This window comes from Schistocerca piceifrons, chromosome 1 (assembly GCF_021461385.2).
Source record: "Schistocerca piceifrons isolate TAMUIC-IGC-003096 chromosome 1, iqSchPice1.1, whole genome shotgun sequence".
NCBI lineage: Eukaryota > Metazoa > Arthropoda > Insecta > Orthoptera > Acrididae > Schistocerca > Schistocerca piceifrons.
In genome coordinates, this window is record NC_060138.1 from 258,914,839 (window position 1) to 258,932,747 (window position 17,909).

A 17,909-nucleotide genomic window follows, 5' to 3' on the forward strand; every position below is an offset into this window, starting at 1 on the left:
GATCCTAAATTGATACAGTTCCTAAACATAGTAATGAAAAATTGGAAAACCACACTTAATATCCAAACAAATTCAAGTAATATTACATCACAGCCAATACAGATTAAGTGTGGAATATACCAAGGAGACTCATTAAGTCATTTCTGGTCCTGCCTTGCTCTGAACTATCCAACATCCTAAATAATACAAATTATGGATACAATATTACTGGAACATACCAACACAAAATCACACATTTGCTATACATGGATGATATAAACCTACTGGCAGCAACAACTCAAACAATTACTAAAGATAACAGAAGTATTCAGCAATGATATAAATATGGCTTTTGGAACAGACAAATTTAAGAAAAATAACATCGTCAAGGGAAAACACACTAAAAAAGAAGATTACATATTGGATAACCACAGCGACTGCATAGAAGAGATGGAAAAAACAGATGCCTATAAATATCTAGGATACAGACAAAAAATAGGAATAGATAATAGAAATATTAAAGAAGAACTAAAAGAAAAATATATACAAAGACTAACAAAAATACTGAAAACAGAATTGACAGCAAGAAACAAGACAAAAGCTATAAATACTTATGGTATACCAATATTGACCTACTCATTTGGAGTAGTGAAATGGAGTAACACAGACCTAGAAGCACTCAATACACTTACACGATCACAATGCCACAAATATAGAATACATCACATACATTCAGCAACAGAAAGATTCACATTAAGCAGAAAGGAAGGAGGAAGGGGATTTATCGACATAAAAACCTACATTATGGGCAGGTAGACCATTTAAGAAAATTCTTTATAGAATGAGCAGAAACTAGCAAAATACACAAAGCAATTACTCATATAAATACATCGGCTACACCACTGCAATTTCATAACCACTTCTACAATCCTTTAGATCACATAACATCAACAGATACAAAGAAAGTAAATTGGAAAAAGATAAAACTACATGGCAAGCACCTGTATCATCTAACACAGCCACACATCGATCAAGACGCATCCAACACATGGCTAATAAAAGGCAATATATACAGTGAGACGGAAGGATTCATGATTGCAATACAGGATCAAACAATAAACATCAGATATTACAGCAAGCATATTATTAAAGATCGCAATACCACAACAGATAAATGCAGACTTTGCAAACAACAAATAGAAACAGTAGATCACATCACAAGCATACAATACTAGCAAACACAGAATACCCCAGAAGACACGGCAATGTTGCAAAAATAATACGTCAACAACTTGCCATACAACATAAACTTATAAAACAACACGTTCCCACATACAAGTATGCACCACAAAATGTACTGGAGAATAATGAATACAAATTATACTGGAACAGCACCATTATAACAGATAAAACAACACCACATAACAAACCTGACATCATACTCACCAATAAAAGGAAGGAATTAACACAACTAATCGAAAAATCCATACCCAATACAACAAATATATAGAAGAAAACAGGAGAAAAAATAGAAAAATACACTCAACTGGCTGAGGAAGTCGAGGACATGTGGCATCAGGATAAAGTTCACATTGTACCAATTATACTATCAACTACAGGAGTCATACCACACAATATCCACCAGTACATCAACGCAATACAGCTACATCCAAACGTATATATACAACTACAGAAATTTGTAATTATTCATGCATGTTCAATTACCCGAAAGTTCCTAAATGCAAAATAACATATACCACACAGTTAAAAGGAAGTCACGCTTGATCAAGGTCAACGTTACTTTCCATTTTTAACCAGACATAACGTCTGATAAAGGAATAATAATAATAATAATAATAATGGCAATAATAAGAATAGTGACAGCTGACAATATAAAAAGTATTTATAGTTGTATGAAATGAATGTTTTGTATTATAGTAAGTTCTTGGGAAAGAAAATTTAAGTAGCCTATACAGCGCCAGCTAGGAATACTGGAAACAACGGACACCTGGTTCGAAAAAAGGATGCACAAGGGTAACAAGTGCCTAAAAGGACTGTGGTAATCGGTATTGTTGCTTTAGTAGATATGTCAAAACTATGTCCTGAGGCTGGGGATGTTATTCGGTTTTGTAACATGCTGCTCGAGGTTGTTCCAGAGTCAAGTTCCTGCTACTGAGAAGGACTGAGAAAGTGGCTGAAGGAAGAAATGGGACGGTAAGGAGTTTTTTCTGACGGGAACAGATGTTTCTGCCATACTGTTCAGACAAAAGCGTTAAGGTTTAGGAGATGTGTGGTGTAACGTAGACTTTGATAAGAGAGTAGTGGACAGGCGGTGCGAAAATCTCGGCGCACGCAGCCAGTTTAGCTCTATATATGATGAAATCTGATCGAAAAGCCGAACATCACAGGTATAACCAGTTACAAGTGTGGTGAACTTCCCTGAGGAAGGCCTTGTATGATAACGTCGCTGTAATCAGTAAGAGGAAATACATATGTCTTATTGCAGTTGTGTGCTCACTCCAATTTAAGTTTTCAGCATGAGTACTCGTAGACTATTTGCTGAAGGGGGGAGGTTGACATTTGTCCCATTTGGAGTTATGATGGTAGGGATTCCTGTTGATTCGGGCCAATAAGCCTAGAGTGACGAACATTTGAAAAGGGAGTGTTCGGGAAACGTATATAACACTGGCTTAGTGTGAGCTACATAACCTTTCGGAATATGAGTTGTCATCTACCAAGGCTGTGCCATTCATGGAGAGTACTTTTAGATCATATGGGCCCTAGGTATAGGAGTGCTCTGAGTGCTGTAGGACCACGATACGCCGGAAGCAGTAGTATATCCCCTGAATTTTCCATCCTCACCAACAGCCTGTCTCCATTCGTACAACCTTTGGTTTCTTTATTTTGTTTTGTTTGTCAAAACAGTAGAACGCGGAGTTAGAAACGACTACAAGTCAGTACGAATCGATGGAACAGAAGAAAGCTAAAACTAGGGACATGTAGAAAGCTCTATCAAATACGCCTTAGAGAAACGGAGGTCTAGAACGAAAAATTAAATGGTCTTGGCATTATTGCTAGGACGGATGAAATATAAGACGGGGTCTACAGCCCGAGCGTCTTACGCTAAAACGGCCGATAACTCAGACGACAAACACAAACTGGAGTGTAAGCGGTTAAAAAAGGGCGTTCCAACAGAAAAAAACTGGTAGTCAAAAGTTGAGCGCAATGTGCACAAAGTGGCAAGAGGGGAGGGGGGGGGGTAGAGCACTACTTAAAAATGATGATGGCTATAAAGAGAGCGCCCAATATGCAACCTCGTTAAAATGATGATATTGTGACTAGAGGGCCGAGAGGAGGTCGTTCAAGCGGCTGGGAATGGCTTAATAACGCACAGCTTGTTCCATGTAGGGAGGACCAGTGGTGATGGCAAGGTGACACCGCCTGCTGACACATGGCAACACAGAGAACTTCGGACGCAATGTAAAAACTAGCAGACTGAGGTACGAGGACTGCAGCCTTGGCAGCAGCGTCAACAGTCTCGATTCCTGTCATACCTACGTGAGCAGGGACCCACATAAACATCATAGTGGCTCCGTCAAGAGGAGCAAGTGAGAGCTTCCGTGGACCCGTTGCACTAAGGGATGGACGGTGTACACAGACAGGGGCTTTAAAGCTCTATAAGAAAGTGCGAGCAAATGACAAATTGAAAACCCTGTGTCGCTGGATGTATTGCGTGGCCTGATACAGAGCGAAGAGCTCTGCTGTAAATATTGAGCGGTGTTCCGGAAGACGATACTGAAAAACGTCGACGTCAATGATGAAGGCACACCTGACACTAGGGGCAGTCTGAGAGTAATCAGTATACACAAAGGTACTATCGCGAAGTTCCATGAGAAGGTTGTGAAACTGTAGGCGATAGAGCGAGGCTGGAGTAGTGTCCTTAGGAAGCGAAAGAAGGCCGAGGTGAACCAGGGCCGCCGCACGAAGCCAAGTGGGTGAAGGGTGCCCACCCACAGTGAAAGTAATAGCTAACTTGAAGTTGTGCCGGAGCTAGAGCCAAAAGCGAACGCAAGGAAGGATGAGCTCCATACTGGAAATCAAAGGAGCCATCGAAGAAGGAGGCACGGGATGGGTGACCACGCATGGCAGACGAACGGCACGCGTATCTGTTGTGGAGGAAACTTCTGCATACAGACTCTCAACTGGGCTAGTGTAAAAGGCACCAGTGGCCAAACGGATGCTATATTGATGGATAGTATTGAGACAGAATGAAAAGGATGGACGTGCAGATGCATAAACGAAACACCCGTAGTCTAGTTTCGAACAGACAAGGTACGTCTACAAACAGTGGGCTTCCAGGTAAGACACGTGGGAGGACCAAGAAAGTATTCTATCGAGCATGAGCCCCAGAAATTTCGCAGTTTCAACGAAAAGAAGGACAACAGGCCCAAGATATAAAAACTGTAGAAGAAACCAATTGCGCCGCCGGAAATTCATACAGACCGTTTTTGTGAGTGGAAAGACGATCGAGACATCTCTAAGACGCCGCTCAATGGGACAAGTCCGTGGAAAACTGCAGCAGATGGCAAAATCGTCAACGGAAAGGAAGCCAGAGATGCCCAACGAGAGACATGCCATTACAGGGTTAATGGCGATAGCAAAGGGGATGACGCTCAGGATGGAATCCCGAGCTCCACCGATTTCCTGGATGAAGGTGACCGACAAGGCAAAATCCACACGTACCTTGAAAAATCGACCTTTTAAAAATTCCTGAAGGAAACAGGGCAGGTGGCCATGGAGGGCCCAAGTGTAGAGAGTGCAGATGATACCAGCCTTCGAATAGGCTTTCTCCAAATCGAAAAACATCGCCACAGTCTGGGTTTTCTGCAGAAAACCATTAAAGACATTGGCGGCCAAAATGAGTTGATGGTTATCAGGTTGGTTAATTGCGAGACTCGAGCCACCCTACCAGCCGGGCATGAATCATACTTTCCATCGCCTTGCAAACACAGCAGATGAGAGAAATGGGGCAGTAGCCATAAGGAATGTGTTTGTCCTTACCGGGTTTAGATATGGGTATGGCAGTGGGTTCACGCCAGCGTTTGGGAAATGTGCCCTCTGCCAAGATGCGATTGTACGTATGAATCAGATAGTGGTGGCCCGGAAAAGAAGGGTACTGCAAAATCTGAATGTGAACATCGTCTGGCGCAGGGGCGGAGGGTCGGAAAGAAGTGAGAGCATGATCTAGCTACCTCGTAGTAACGGCGGCGTTGAAGCACTCACTATTCTGAGAAGAGAAGAGTGTCGCCCGAGCCTACCCTGCTCGTTTCCGTTGTAGGAAGGCAGGGTGATTGTGGAAGCAACTCGGTAACTCCCCAAAATTGTTGCCCAAGGTGTTGGAGAGCAATAGGCTCTGCGATGAAATCGTCTACTACTGTCTTGCCGGAAATGGGGAATGGATCTTGGTCCCAAGCAGCCGGCGGAAGTTGGCCCACACGACGGAAGAGGGAGTGGAACGGTTAAAAGAGCTACTGAATGAAATCCAGCTGCCCGCCGCGGTGACCGAGCGATTCTAGTCGCTTCAGTCCGGAACCGCGCGACTGCTACGGTCGCAGTTTCGAATCCTGCGTCGGACTTGGCTGTGTATGATGTCCTTAGGTTAGTTAGGTTTAAATAGTTCTAAGTTCTAGGGGACTGGTGACCTCGGATGTTAAGTCCAATAGTGCTCTAAGCCATATGAACCATTTGAAATCCAGCTACCAACTTTTTTATCCCGAAGAACGCGATGACACTGTGCACGCACCTCTTTATAATGAAAGCAGTTTGCCATCGTAGGATGACGGTTAAAAAGGCGGAGAGCATGTCTCCGCACGAATCGCGTCGCGACGCGCCTCAGTCCGCCAAGGGAAGGGGACATGGCGCGGTAAAGAGGAAGTGCGAGGAACAGAACGTTCTGCGGCGGTAAGGATAACGTTTGTAAGATACTCCATCTGGTTGTCACAGCTGTGAAAATGTTCGTCGAACGGGGAAAATGGCATCATCATCGAGATCTGGAAACTCACAAACCAAAATATTACAAAGAAAATTCATAAAATTCTTTGGGATATACGGCGAACAGGGAAAATTTCACGGGAATGGAAATGCACACTGATTCACCCACTCCACAAAAAAGGAGTAAGGACGGACCGTAATAATTACAGAGCGATCTCATTATTACCACTCACTTAGAAAATTCTGTCTTAGGTGTTACTCAACACACTGGAACCTCAAGTGGATACAGGGACAGATGAATGCCAGGCTGGATTCAGAAAGGGAACATGCTGTATTGAACTAATTTTGAACCTGCCAACACACTTGGAGGTCAGACAAGCGAACATCACTGTAGTTTCATTTCTGCACTTCAATAAGGCCTATGACTCCATTGACAGGCAGACTCTCTTTGATATACTTGAAGAATATGGCATAGACAGAAAAACTAGGGCACTGCTAGAAAAGACCCTCACACACACCACATCCAAAATATAACTTATGGAGAAATCTTCGAGCAATTTGAGATACACACAGGGGTCAGACAAGGCGATGGTCTCTCACTACTTCTATTCAATAGAGTCCTGGACAAAATTATGAAGCTTCGGGAAGAAAAAGTAAAAGGAAATCAATTAGGAAGAACACGCGCAAGCAATACAATCCTAAAATGCCTAGCATTAGCAGATGATTGGCAATACTTAACAACAACAGAGAAGAAGCGCAAGAAGGCCAGGAATAGCTAGATGTAGTCTCTGCTAAAACGAGGTTTGAGATATTATACTAGAAAACACAATCTAAGGAAAGAAAGAACAACAATACACAAGTTATGCATACAAAATACAGATTGCTTAACAGAGTGAGAAAATTCAAGTATCTTCCAGAATACATATAAATAGGAGGATCAAACAAGGCATCCAGTACAGGATGAACAGAAAAACTTCAGAAAGCGTACAAACTCACGCGGACTCATTACAATAAAAGAAGCTTCTCAAGACAGGCGAAACTCAGCCACTACAATACTGTTGTACTATCATAAGCCGTCTATGCGTCAGAAACGACCGCAGTCGGGGCATCAGGCATCACAGAGACAGAAAAGATAGAAAGTAAAATCCTTCGAAAAATTTTTGGAGCAGTACATAGGTAACTACCATAAGCCGCTATGCGTCAGAAACGACCGCAATCGGGGCCTCAGGCATCACAGAGACAGAAACGATAGAGAGTAAAATCCTTCGAAAATTATTTTGGGCAGTACACAGGGTAACATCCAAATCAATGTGGTTACAGTTTTAAAGTTTTGTGAATTGTTCAATGTTTCCCGTAGATTTTAGGGAGATGGCTTTACTGTGTTAACAGGGTTACTGGCTCAGTGCTGAGCTAGTGACATTTCTCGGTGCCCTTCTTTCCCGTGTTTTCGTTTTACTTGTGTTTTAATCTCATTTTTAGTTACTGTTACTCTTCCTATGTTGACGAAGTGCATGTGAGGTAGAGTGACTGCATGGTCAATGTGAAAGAGGTAGGAGTGAGTACATGAGTGTCATTTTACAGGTTTTCTCCTCACTGTGTGCAACAATTTCAGAGTTTTATCCACTGTAGTCTGTTTTTATAGACGTAAGGGCGCTGGTAACTTCGTCGTTGACCACTCATAAACTCCAAACACAAACATCTATCTAATGGTATAGTGTTACTGTGGAAGCAGTTGTGTTACGTAAACGGAGACGGAGACTTTTTTCTTCAAATCTGCTTTTAATTCTGCTCCGTCTGTAGTGAAAGAATGGACGGATAGAGTTAATGCTTCTTTCTGAACTGTTTACTGTGAGCCTATTGTGATGTCGGTCATCTTTGGTTGTGTGGTGGCACTAACGTTTACTCTGTGTGTGTGCGTGTGTGTGTGTGTGTCTTTCTGCGTATGCATTGCATGCGTTTGCATGCTTCAGTTATCCTTGTACCGCTTCTAGGAAAATGACGGGATGTACACTTTTCGAAATGTCTTCAGCATGCGGGTGCAGTCACACAAGTTGTTTGAAAAGTTTTACACATCTAGAACTGTGAAGTCTCACTTCACCACGATGTACTCACACATCCTGGATGTATTCTGTGTGTCATGGCCTAACGGTGGCGCCTTGTTTGGCGAAGGTGTATGGTATACGGTATCTAAACAATTACTACAGTAAAAGAAACAAATATCTCATTATTATCTTACTTATAATTCGTTGATTTGCATTACACTACGATGGAGGATATAATACCGTGCAGTCCCTTTTAATGTCCACGTGTTCACTAAACTCTGACTAGTGCCTGCGTGTTAATAAAAGTAAATTATGTTTATTACTCTAGCACTGTTTTTAATACCCTCTTTACAGGCACTAAAATCGAAAGTAAAAATTACGTAAACGGATGTGCACATGCAGCCTGTATGTCACAAACAAATTAAGAGTTGTTTACGGTAACGCAGCTTTTTAAGTCTTCCAAGGCCGTCGTCATACTCTACAAGCTGAAGTAGTGAAGTGCAGAAGTGGTGGCTCGTGGCCAATGGAGTAAATCATGCAAATACTCGAGAAGCTGGTAAATCATTCGTGACTTACTCTTGCTTTAAATGTATGAATATTAATGAGAGCGAGGCCTAACTGTAGACAGTTAATTACTGTATCTAATTGTCTCAGGCACGGGGCGTACACTAATGTAGAGAGGGCGGTTTACGGCAGGCATCAGCGAAAGAGTGATGTTCTCGATATCCTGGATGGCTTTGTAATCACTTTCGAGAAGTATAGAAGGTATTTTCACTGTTTAGCGCCGGTGCATTCAACACCTATATAATGTTATTAATAATAAATAAAATATCTTAGGCTGCAGTTATGTTGTTCCATGTTTTATTCAATTATCGATTTCGATAATTCACATCTCATCTTCAAATGTACTGTACACAATTCACATATCTGGTAGTGGAATATACGTAGTTTCCTCATCAATCAAAACTTCATACTAGTTATTTTATTGTTCATACTATACGAAGTTGCGTTACCACCATAAACTATGATGGATAATGAGAATATTTGTATCCCACGGCAGAAATGGAACTATTCGCAGATTGATCAGAAAGTGAGATTTGAAGTCACGAAATCGATAATTCAATACCAACATGTAAATCTACATGGATACTCTCCAAATCGCATTTAAGTGCCTGGCAGAGAGTTCATCGAACGACCTTCACAATTCACTATTACTCCAATCTCCTATAGAGAGCGGAAACAACGAACACCCATACCTTTCCGTGCGAGCTCTGACTTCCCTTATTTAATTGCGCTGATCGTTTCTCCATGGGTAGGTCGGTGTCACTAAAACATTTTCGGATTCGGGGGAGAAAGTTGGTGAATGAAATTTCATGAGAAGATTACGTCGCAAGGGAAAACGGCTTTCTCTTGATGATGTCCAGCCCAAATCCCGTATAAATTCAGTGACACTCTCTCCCATATTTCGCTATAACACGAAACGTGCTGCCCTTCTTTGAACTCTCTCGATGCACTCCGTCAGTCCCATCTAGTAAGAATCCCACACCGCGCAACAGTATTCTAAAAGAGGACGGCCAGCGTAGTGTAGGCAGCCTCCGTAGTAGATCTGTTAAATTTTCTAAGTGTTCTGCCAATAAAACGACTTCTTCGTTAGCCTTCCCCACAACATTTTCTATGTGTTTCTTCCAATTTAAGTTGTTCGTAATTGTAATTTCTAGATATTTAGTTGAATTTACGGCCTTTAGATTAGACTGATTTATCGTGTAACCGAAGTGTATCGCTTTTAGCACTCAGGTTGATGACCTCACACTTTTCGTTATTTAGGGTCAACTGCCAATTATCGCACCATTTAAATATCTTTTATAAATCGTTTTGCAATTTGTTCTGATCTTCTGATGACTTTATTAGTTGATAAACAACAGCGTCATCTGCAAACAACCTAAAACGGCTGCTCAGATTGTCTCCCAAATCGTTTATGTTCATAAGGAACACCAAAGGGCCTACAACACTACCTTGGGGAACGCCAGAAATCATTTCTGTTATACTCGATGACTTTCCGTTAATTGCTACGAGCTAGGACCTGTCTGAAAGGATGCCGGAAATCCAGTCATACAACTGAGACGATATTCCATAAGCACGCCATTTCACTTCATGCCGCTTGTGTGGTACGGTGTCAAAAGCCTTCCGAAAATCCAGAAATACGGAATCGATTTGAAATCCCTTGTTAATAAGACCCAACACTTTATATTAATAAAGAGCTATTTGTGTTTTACTAGAGCAATGTTTTCTAGACCCATGTTGACGCTGTGTCAGAAGACTGTTTTCTTCTAGTTAATTCATAATGTTCGAACACGATATATGTTCCAGAATCCTGCTGTATATCGACGTTAATGTTATGGGCCTGTAATTAAGTAGATTACTCCTAGTACCTTTCTTGAATATTGGTGTGATCTGTGTAACTTTCCAGTCTTTGGGTGCGGAATTGTTGTATATGATTGTTAAGTATGGAGCTAATGCATCATACTCTGAAAGGAACAAGATTGGTGTACAGCCTGGACCAGAAGCTTTGCTTTGATTAAGGGATTTAAGTTGTGTTGTGACTTGGCATTACAGCCAAGCCACTATGAGGTAGCCGAAAGGCACGCGTTTGAGCTCACGCAGGCTGGCGTGAGGTCTCGAACAGTTAAAGAAGTTGAGTCTAGTAAAAATAGTACGTAGCTTCTGGAATACTTAACTTTAATCCATAACTGGTGAACATCGGTCTGACGGTACATGCATCACAAGATAAATAGCAAATGACGTAGCTGAAGGCTATGCTAACTATCGTCTCGGCAAATGAGAACGTAATTTGTCAGTGAACCATCGCTAGCAAAGTCGGCTGTACAACTGGGGCGAGTGCTAGGAAGTCTCTCTAGACCTGCCGTGTGGCGGCGCTCGGTCTGCAATCACTGATAGTGGTGACACGCGGGTCCGACGTATACTAACGGACCGCGGCCGATTTAAATGCTACCACCTAGCAAGTGTGGTGTCTCGCGGTGACACCACAAGGTGCTTCACTACTCCGAGGATATTTACTTCTACATTTCTCATTTTGGCAGCTGTTCTTGATTCGGATTCTGGAATATTTACTTCCTCTCCTTTTGTGAAGGCATATTGGAATGCTGTGTCTAGTAACTGTGTTCTGGCAGCACTTCCTTCGATTGTAGTTCCATTGCTATCGAGTAGAGAAGGCATTGATTGTTTCTTGCCGCTAACAGACTTAACATACAACCAGAATTTCTTTGGATTTTCTGCCAGGTTTCAAGACAAAGTTTCGTTGTGTAAACTATTATAGGCATCTCGCACTGAAGTCCGCGCTATGTTTCGAGCTTCTATAAAGGATTACCAATCTTGGGGATTTTGCGTCTGTTGAAATTTGGCATGTTTGTTTCGTTGTTTCTGCAACAGTGTTGCCGATCCTCTTTGGTACACAAAACGGTTGTTTTGTGTACCAAAGAGGATCGGCTGCGTCGTTTGTTAATTTATTTGGTATAAATCTCTCAATTGCTGCCGATGCTATTTCCTTGAATGCAAGCCACATCTGGTCAACACTTATTTTATCAATTTGGATGGAGTGGAGATTGTCTCGCAGTAAGGCGTCAAGTGAAATTCTATCTGTTTTTTGAATAGGTATTTTTTCGTTTCTCTTGCTACGGCAACCCTGTGTTCACAGGGTATGCGTTTTGACGTTAGGTATCAACTCAGGATTATTTGTTGCTAAGAGGTCAAGTGTGTTTTCACAACCGTTTACTATACGCGTCGGCTCATGAACTAACTGCTTGAAATAATTTTTAGAGAACGTGTTTAGCACAATTTCGGATTATGTTTTAGGCGTACCTCCAGAATTAGGCATGTATTTTCACCAACATATCGAGGGTAAATTAAAGTAACCCCCAACTATAATCGTAGGGGTCGGGTACATGTTTGAAATCAAACTCAAGTTTTCAGTCTGATGCCACCTGTTTCAGTATACACGAGCAGCCCTTAGCGGCACTCTTTAATTTTTAACTAGAAATGACAGTAAAACTTTTACGTAGGATGTATTATTATGTGACGTGGCCTTCTTGGTGTTAAAATTGTATGACAAGAGCTGTTATGCTCTACTTTATATGTATGTAATATAAATTCTGATGAAGACTCCCTTAGTATAGAAGTCGAAACCATGGTCAGTTCGACTATAAGATCCATTGCAACTAGTGGGCTGTCTTTACTACAAAAAATATTTTCACGGTTGCTGTACACAGCTATGTTTAAAGTTGTAAAACTTCTAATAGCAACAAACACGCCACGGCCAACCGTGTTTAGCCTATCCTTTCGGAACACCGTTAGGTTCTTCGCAAAAATTTCGGGTGAGCTTACATCCGGCTTTAGCCAGCTTTCAGTGCCTATAATGATTTGAGCATTAGTGCTTTCTGTTAACGTTTTGGGCTCTGATACTTTCCCAACACAGGTACGACAGTTTACAACTGTTATACCCGTGGCTCGTGAAACGACGTTCTTCCTGCGTGCGATCTACACCGTTTGTGACTCTAGCCCTTCTCGTGTTTTCCAGAGACCCTCTAACCTAAAAAACCTCGCAGCTCATGCTACCCGTGTAGCCGCCTCCTGCGAGTAGTGGACATCTGACCTATTCAAGGATCTTCGAAACCAACCACCCTTTGGCGCAAGTCGACGAATTTGCAACCTACACGGTCGCAGTAGCGTCTGAGCCTCTGATTAAGACGCTCCACTCGGCTCTGTTCCAGAATTCCGCAATCGGTACTGTCGATTATCGACTTTGCTGCAAATGGTCAGCTCTCCTTTCATCTTGCAAGCAAGAGTGGCAGGCCTTACCACTTCTGTTAGCCGCTCGTCACTAGAGAGAATCCCTTCGGATCCAAAGTGACTCACATCATTGGTACCGACGTGAGCAACCAGCTGCAGTTGGCTGCACCCTCTGCTCTTCATGGCATCCGGAAGGACCCGTTACACATCGGGAATGACACCACGCAGTATGCACACGGAGAGCACACTGATTTTCTTTCCCTTCTTGGCAGCCATGTCCTTACGGGGCCCCATAACCATGTAAATTAAAATACATTAACTACAGCATGGGGCTCATGTATTTATTGTTAATACTATGGGCATCTTCATTCCTATCTGTCAGATAATGGAGATATACTGAATGTCCCACGAGAAATGGCCACTATTCAGGGATATGTCAAAAACGATCATTCTAATGAAAAATCATGTAAACAATGGCTCTAATATGCATACAATGATCACCCAGAATATTACGACCACCTAATTAATAGCCAGTTATGTCCACATTTGTTAAGGACAAGAGCAGCGACAAACCATGGTATGGACGCAATGAGGTCTTAGTAGGTCGCTGGAGGGAGTTTGCATCACATCTGTACACATAAGTTGCCTAATTCCTGCGAATTCCTGCGAAGTAGGCAAGTTGGTGGCGGGGGGAGGGGCAGCACATCAATCTTAACTCTCCACTGTGTTCCTCAAAGCACTCCATTATACTCCTGGCCTCGTGACATACCACATTAACTTGTAGAAAAATGCTACTGCTTCATGATCACCATGAGGGGTTGTACACTACTCCTTAGCAATTGTGGCTTGCACGAGTTGCAGTGGATGCCCATTTGAATGTTCCTCAGAGCGTAATGGAGCCACGGCCAGCTTGCCTTCATCCTGCAATATAGGTATAAAGGAGCTGCTCCCTTACATGACGGGGGATTCACGCCCTCTCATCGGCAAGACGAAGGCCATGCAACACTATGCCGCAGTGACAACGTCGAATGCGAATGATCGCGTGGCCACCTCAGTCGTCTTAACCGATTTCCTGGCGTTAAGATTGGTACATGCATGGTTCGTCTGCTGCGAAGGCCAATAGTTAGGGCTGTTTGCAGCACTGTGTATTCAGACACAAATGTGTTCTGACCAGCATTAAAGCCTGATGTTATTTGCACACAGTTCGCCATCTGTACTGTTGAACCAGCCTACGATGTCCAGCACTTCAACTGAGGGGTAGACACCGAGCCAAAGATGTCTGGACTTGGTTTCACCTTTCTTTCACCACCTGTGGAAATAATTCACCATAGCACTCCTCAAACACCCGACCAGCCGTGTAGTTTCTGAAATGCTCGTGCTGGGGCTTCAGCCCATCAGAATCTGCCCTCGAACAAACTTAGACAGATTCGCCTCCCCTATTCTACACACATACAGCATGTTCACTGATTCTACATGCACAATGCGTGTGTCCGACTAGCAGTCATTCCTCGCGAGATGACTCTGCTGTAGCCTGGAGGGGATTATGTCGGCAGTTGGCCAGTGGTCTTAATATCACTACTACTTTTGTTGCCACAAGATGAGTCGACAATCCCTTATTCCGCAGGTGGCCCTGGCGGATGTCGGTGCCTTGGTGGTTGCTGGAAATCACTGCTGCCATTAGAGACCACAGGCAGTCCATCCAACGTTATAAATGCCACTTGCCCCTGGAGGACGTCTTTGCTTTCAAACGTCTCCCTGCTTAGGTACGCCTGCTCATCAAACGACGGAGGCAGGAGTGTCAGGAACGATACGTCTCCACCATTGGAATGTGGATTTCTCTTTCCTAAATTTGGACCAAGATCAAACGACTTTACAGCTATCAAATCCCTGCAGGTGTACCTGGAATTTCCACACACAGAATTATATCTACCGACATAGATGTAATTGCAGAGCGTCTTACCAAGCAATGTGCTTGTACCTCTGCATCAGATTATTACCGCCAAACCTTTCGTATCATCAAACAGTGGGTGGAATAACACACCTATCCTTTGCTCCATGCCGCACTGATCCATATAATGTTCGCTTTGGTGAGTTGGAAGTTGTCAGTGCTCGTGCCGACTGTCCTGACACATCCCATAGCCAACATCACATCCAATCCCAAATGATGCGGGCATGCGGGAGGCCGGGTGGACGTACCGCCGAATTGCTCAATGGACTGCCAGCGCCACCTTGCATGCCGTCTTCAACTACACTCCTGGAAATGGAAAAAAGAACACATTGACACCGGTGCGTAAGACCCACCATACTTGCTCCGGACACTGCGAGAGGGCTGTACAAGCAATGATCACACGCACGGCACAGCGGACACACCAGGAACCGCGGTGTTGGCCGTCGAATGGCGCTAGCTGCGCAGCATTTGTGCACCGCCGCCGTCAGTGTCAGCCAGTTTGCCGTGGCATACGGAGCTCCATCGCAGTCTTTAACACTGGTAGCATGCCGCGACAGCGTGGACGTGAACCGTATGTGCAGTTGATGGACTTTGAGCGAGGGCATATAGTGGGCATGCGGGAGGCCGGGTGGACGTACCGCCGAATTGCTCAACACGTGGGGCGTGAGGTCTCCACAGTACATCGATGTTGTCGCCAGTGGTCGGCGGAAGGTGCACGTGCCCGTCGACCTGGGACCGGACCGCAGCGACGCACGGATGCACGCCAAGACCGTAGGATCCTACGCAGTGCCGTAGGGGACCGCACCGCCACTTCCCAGCAAATTAGGGACACTGTTGCTCCTGGGGTATCGGCGAGGACCATTCGCAACCGTCTCCATGAAGCTGGGCTACGGTCCCGCACACCGTTAGGCCGTCTTCCGCTCACGCCCCAACATCGTGCAGCCCGCCTCCAGTGGTGTCGCGACAGGCGTGAATGGAGGGACGAATGGAGACGTGTGGTCTTCAGCGATGTGAGTCGCTTCTGCCTTGGTGCCAATGATGGTCGTATGCGTGTTTGGCGCCGTGCAGGCGAGCGCCACAATCAGGACTGCATACGACCGAGGCACACATGGCTAACACCCGGCATCATGGTGTGGGGAGCGATCTCCTACACTGGCCGTACACCACTGGTGATCGTCGAGGGGACACTGAATAGTGCACGGTACATCCAAACCGTCATTGAACCCATCGTTCTACCATTCCTAGACCGGCAAGGGAACTTGCTGTTCCAACAGGACAATGCACGTCCGCATGTATCCCGTGCCACCCAACGTGCTCTAGAAGGTGTAAGTCAACTACCCTGGCCAGCAAGATCTCCGGATCTGTCCCCCATTGAGCATGTTTGGGACTGGATGAAGCGTCGTCTCACGCGGTCTGCACGTCCAGCACGAACGCTGGTCCAACTGAGGCGCCAGGTGGAAATGGCATGGCAAGCCGTTCCACAGGACTACATCCAGCATCTCTACGATCGTCTCCATGGGAGAATAGCAGCCTGCATTGCTGCGAAAGGTGGATATACACTGTACTAGTGCCGACATTGTGCATGCTCTGTTGCCTGTGTCTATGTGCCTGTGGTTCTGTCAGTGTGATCATGTGATGTATCTGACCCCAGGAATGTGTCAATAAAGTTTCCCTTTCGTGGGACAATGAATTCACGGTGTTCTTATTTCAATTTCCAGGAGTGTATATCTGGAGCAATGGCTTGAAACTACTATTGTCCCAGTGTTAAAGCCTCGTAACAACCTGTTAGTCCTATCAGCCTTACCAACTATCCCTGCAAGCTGCTTGAACATTTGGTGAGGCAGCGGTAGTGTTGACTCCTTGAGTCTCGATGCCTTCTAGTCCCATCGCAGGGCGGTGTACGCCAAGGGCGCTCCCCCATCGACAGCTTGGTCCACCTGGAGTCTGCCATTCGCTCGGCGATTACCCTGCAGTAAAGAGTTATTGCTGTCTTTTTTGACCTGACGAAATCCTACCATAGCACTTTGGGACACCACATCTCTGCTACTCTATACAACTGGAGACTCAGGGCCTCGCTCCCCATTTTTATACGCAGTTTGTTATAGCTTCAGTTTCAGAAGTTGCGTCGATTCTTTCTACAGTGCGACCTATATACGAGAGAATAGGGTGCCGCAGGGTTCTCTCCTGATTGTCTCACTCATTTTAATTGCCGTTAATGGTCTCGCACAAGCAGTTTGGTCCTCAGCATCTCCCCTATCATGTATTTCCTTCTGCTCCTCTTCTGTTGGTGTGGCTGTACGCTGACTGCAGGGAGCCCTATGGAAGGCACAGTTGTGGACCCTCACTCAAGACTTTTAGTTTTCGGCTCCCATGATTTGCCTCGTGCACTTCTGTCGTCACCACACTATCCACCCTCCTCCAGAACCTTACCTCAGTGACCAAGTACTTAATGTAGTAGAGGCTTATCGCTTTTTGGGACTGTTCTTCACTACCAGCTCATCATTGGCTTCCCTATCTTCGACAGCTTAAGGACTAGTGCTGACGGTATCTTAATATTATCAGCGGTGCTGATCGTCCTACACTGCTGCAGCTGTAAAAAGCTCTCGTACAGTCCGATATTAACTATGGAAGCCTTGTGTATTGTTCAGTATCGCCCTCTGCACTGTGTCTGGTGTACCCTATACGCCAATGTGGAGTTCAGCTCATGACGACAGCTATCCAAAGGAACCCCGTGAACAGCTTCGTTTTGGGAGCATGCATTCTAGCGGCAAATGCTGTTTGCAAATTCTACCACCCACGTTCATAGTTCGGCTCACCATCCAGATTACTGTTTCTTTTTCCCTAATACAGTGATCTTTCTCCCACAACAGCAGCCCAAAGTTGAAACCTATTGCAGTCCGTGTCCAGTCGTTTCTTACTCAACTCTACACTTTCCCTCTACCACCTTTCGTGTGGGTCCACTTGGGACTTCCATGGTCCATGCCTCGGCTACAGCTTTGTCTGGACGTATCGCAACGACCAAGAACCTACAAGCTCTCGACCAGTGCTTGCATCGCCATCCTTTGCTAATCACTGTCCAGAACTCTGGTTATTCCCTCTGCAAGAGTGGACATATGGCAACCTTCATTTGGACCCCCGGACACGTT